Here is a 5,105-nt window from a genome sequence, read left to right on the forward strand (position 1 = left end):
AAGAGAATGTGATCGCTGGAACTCCTTGCGCACGTTTAAAGGGCCGCACCGCGCCTGCGCCAGAGGACAGAAAACAGGAAGAGGAGGGAGGAGGGGGAGGAGGTTAAGAAGAAGAAGAATTGAATGGGCGGAGCTAATGGTAACACCGCCTATTCGGTTGTCAAGAGCCTCATAGCTGTCAATCGGGTTCGACTGAATTCAGCTTTTTCGACGGGTTTATAAACTGCATCGTGGTGCCATTTTATCCTCTTATCTATGTAATGTGTGATCTATCCGTGGCAAGGCCAACTTTTGAAGCCTGGCTCCTTTTAGTCTATTTTTAAATACATTTTGATCTAATAGCGGGTTTATTTAATTTAGTTTTGGACTTCAGCTTTCCAAACACTGCTGGCTGGTGGATTATGGGAAATAGTCTAACACATCTAGAGGGCAGGTTGAGGAAGACTTCTCAATATTAAATATAATATTACTCACAGGTGATTATCCAAAATCTTTACGCAGCAATGCCTTTATTAATATCAATTTAATATTTATAAAATGATAATTGCCAGAGGTCTTGCAAGAATTTTTCCTCAGGCAAAATGGTTAAAAAAGGGGGGGGGGTAGAGGGAAGAGGAAATATTGTTGCTGAGATGTGACTTGCGTCTATAGCAGATTGCACTCTTAGTTTGTGTGATGAAGAGTCTTTAGACATGCAAACAGACTTATAGGTTACAGAGGCCATATTAAATTGCATCAAAATTTTCCCCAAAACTTTGTAGGAGGAAGAAACAATCTGGATTGGATATTTCCACAAATGAAAATCAGTTATCCATGATACACTATGCATACTTTGATGTTTACCAGAGTAAAATGCACAGTAATATGCAACTGTATATTCTATTATATATACTATATGTTATAATATATAGTATATATATTATATATACTATATGTTATTCATGTTTTTCCTTTGGGGGTAAGTAACATATAAGATGCAGAAAAAGCATAGAAAGTAGCAAGCGAAAGAAATTACAGACAGGTGAGAAAAGAAAAGGTGATAAAATTTAATTTACACCAACACATTTAACTTTAACCCCCTATCCTTGTAAACCATACTAGCTTCCGATACCTCTGTACACCAGTTTGTACCTTGCCTTTTGTGAATTCAGCTTCGCAACCTCTTTTTGAGCATCTCAAGGTATTTATCCAGTAAATATGATTGCCTGTGTAATTTGGTCCACAACTGCTTCTTACTGCCAGTCCCTATCTCCTTTGTTGGTTTCCCTGCAACCTTTCTGCTGATCGGCTAATTAGTCTAGGGGTACCAGATCTGGGCTGCAAATCTCCAGGCACCAGCAGAGCAATACAAGAAACAACATCTTTATAGTCACTCAGATTAACGCAGTCCAGGTCTGGCATCCTTGACTAGTTGTTGCCCTCCCAAAAAGAAAAGCCCTGAATCCTCCAGCCAGGCCTAGACCAGGGAGGACAGAGTCTACCTCCACCTCTTTGTGTCCCTGTTAGCATATCAACATCCACTCCTGGGAAAAATAAAGTGGAGACACTGTTGCAAGAGAAGCTCTCCTTTGAGGCCACTCCTGAATGTAGCTTCATTTTCCTGGAGGACTAATGGCTGCTTAACCATTATTTGCCTATTACACAGGATTCAGATGGCACATTGGGCTATGCTTAAGGTAAACTAATCAAAAGCAAGCTTAGCCACCAAGATATTTAGGGCTTGGATGTCACACTAAGCTTGCTATAAGAGGTTTAGGGTTTATGTGAACCCTATCACTGACTGTGTTTGTAGGTTATGCGAAGCTGTAGTTTATTTTAACCAAGTTGTATTGAATAAGCCATGGTAGCTAAGGTGAGACATCACTAAGTTAAACTGGTTCACTGGGGACAAAGAATGACCCTCCACAGTATACAAACAATATTTCCCTTTTGTTTTAAACAGGGGTAGATTTCTCCAACCCATATTGGGTGTGTCATTGGTATCTCCCCAGGCAAAACCTCTTCTCTCAACAAAGATGAGATCCATCAGAAAGAGAAGGTACCGTACAGATGCTGTTGCTGTTATAAGTAAGTCAGCTGGGGAAGAAAACATTCCTAGTGTGAAGGCAGAAATTCACATACAAATGTGTGGAAGAAGCTTAACTATGAGGGAGCAAAATGGTGATCTTGATGCTGTTGAGAAAGGAGGCCCGGTCGGGCAAAAGGGATGGGGCAGCGGGAGAGGGAAAGGGATTGTTCATGTGGGAAACCAAAAGAGTGACATGATATGTGCAGGGCCTTGACCGTTGCTTCATGCAGACTTCCTGATTGGCTTGGCCCCATATTTTTCCAGAATATTTGTGGGTTGTACCTCCATATTTGAACCTGGGACTGCTTGCACATGAAACCTGAGCTGCTTTCATAGGCAGAACTCATTTCTGGGCTCATGTGGGCCTGGTTTTTAGGGTTGATTCTTTGCTTCATCTGAGGGAATGTCTCTGTGAAGCTGGCTGTGGTAGGATTATTTCTTTATTAAATTTATACACCACCCATCTCACTATAAAAGCAACCCTGGGTGGCTTACAAATAGAAAATCATAAAAACCATTATAAAAATACAAGAAATGTAAGAAGGTAAAGGAGAATTAACTCCATGCTCTGGTAAGGAAGAATCAGTTCAAGCAATATCTTAAAACATGCCAAAAGAAACTTAATTGGATTGGTGTGGTAATATGAACAGACCATTCTCATCTGGCAAATTGGAATCACAATCATGATTTGAGAGGTCTGTAATTTGCTGTGTAACTATAACATCATAACTATGACATTGGCATTATGTCTTAACTGATAACCCATAACCATGGCCACTGTTCTGCCTCTGGAGATTGTAGAAACAGATGTGCTTGTTGATAGAAAATAAAGTAAATCAAACAGCCCTAAACCATAGTTTGCCTTTATGCTGAAAACTCAAACCATGGTTTGGGCTCTTCTAAACCAGTATCCTCCAGTCTGGCGCTCTCTAAACTATAATCTTAGTAAGTCTGGGTACAGTATTGTCCCAACTCATCTGGAAGGCATCTATATGAGCTATGATCTATACAAACTGTGGTTCAGCCATATGTTGGAACTGAGTAGAAGTCAAAATATTGCTCTCTTGTCCATCATGTCCCAAATGCCAGTTTGGTTTAGTGGTTAAGGTATTGTACTAGGATTGGGTAGAATCCCATTCATATCCACTCCCAGTCAAGGAAATTCACTGGATGATTTTAGTCCAGTCACTCTTTCTTCTAGCCCAAACTATCTCATAAGTCTGCTGTGGGGATAAAATTGAGATCTCCATATAAGCTGCCTTGAGCCCTTGGATTAAAGATGAGATGTAGATCTAATAAGTAAATAATAAAATAATTGTCCTGGTGTTTCTGCAACATGCTGAAAATCTGTGATTTGGCTCCAAAGATAGTTCTTTTGGGGTCCTTGGTGCTCTCTTAGCTTGGTTGTTTGTAACTTGGTTGTAAAGTGCCAAGCTTCCAGGAATTCTCTAGCGTTTTTTGGATTTAGCTTGCTCAACCATCGAGACTACATCTCTAAGGCAAGCTGAAAAAAAAAGGAAAACAAAGCTCCAAACCAAACTGCTCAAGCTAAACCCCAGAAGCAAAGAAGTACCTGAACCCAAATGTCCAGCTGCCCACTAGCCACCGCAGAACACAAGATCCTCCAGCTATTGTATAGAAACAGGGAGCAAACCCCACCCTCCCTAACACTGATGATGTTGCCTAGTCAGGCAATGAAACGTCTGCAAGCAAATGACCAAGCTCGGAGAGCACCGAGGACCCCACAGTTCAACCATCAGCTACATATATTCTCTTCTACTGGGTGTCAGTCACTTCAGAAAGCACGCAAATGGGAGAAGTTTGTATGTAGGCAAACCACATCAGAGGAACACCCATGGGATCACCACTCTCCAGACTCATAGCAGAGACCATAATGCAGTGACTAGAAACTATAGCAATCCCAAACATACAACCAAAAGTATGGATCCAGTATGTAGATGACACCTTTGTCATAATAAAAAAGGAAAAACTAGAGAAGACACATGAAATAATCAACATCTTCAAAGGAATAAAATCCACAAGGGAAGAAGAAAACAACATACTACTCTTCCTGGATATCCTCATCAAAAGAGGAAATGACAGCAAATTAGAAACACAAATCTATCATAAAACAACCCTCACTAACCAAGTGCTCCATTACCAAAGCAACAACCAAACTTCCCACAAGGGGAGCTGTATAAGAACATTATTCAGATGAGCACAAATGCACTGCAGCAAACCAGAACACCAGAAAAAGAAAACAAAATAGGTACTCATGCAACTTTATTGAAAAATGCCGATCACTCAACCAACACAAGCTATGAAAAGGATAACACTGCCATTATTCAAAAACATCTCAGAAATGACCAACAGACTATGGCAACCACATGGCATCACCATAGCACACAAACCAACTAAAGCCCTCCAGAACATCTTAAGGAAACCAAAAGTAGCCCAAGAAGAAAAAACAAGAGTCATCTACAACATACAGAATAAGGAGTGTAAGAACCACTACAGGTAGTCCTCACTTAACAGCCATTTGTTTAGTGATGGTTCGGACTTACGGCAGTGCTGAAAAAAACAACTTATGACCGGTCCTCACACTTATGACCATTGCAGCATCCCCACAGTCACATGATCACAATTTGGGCACTTGACAAGCATCTTTTATGACCATCACAGTACCCCATGGTCATGTGATCACCATTTTCTACCTTCCTGGCTGGCTTCTGGCAAGCAAAATCAATGGGCAACTGCATGATTCGCTTAACAACCACGTGGTTTGCTTAATGACTGTGGTGATTTGCTTAACGACCACCACAAAAAGGGTCATAAAATCGTCAGGTTCACTTAATGACCGCTTTGCTTAGCAACCAAAATTCTAGGTTCAGTTGTGGTCATTAAGCAAGAACTACCTGTATGTAGGACAGACAGGAAGAAGACTAGCAGGGCCCATCCATGAACATCAACTGGCAGTCAGAAGACACTATGAAAACTCCTTAATTTCATAACACATGGACAGACTCAACCATAGTTT

Source organism: Candoia aspera, chromosome 2 (assembly GCF_035149785.1).
Source record: "Candoia aspera isolate rCanAsp1 chromosome 2, rCanAsp1.hap2, whole genome shotgun sequence".
NCBI lineage: Eukaryota > Metazoa > Chordata > Lepidosauria > Squamata > Boidae > Candoia > Candoia aspera.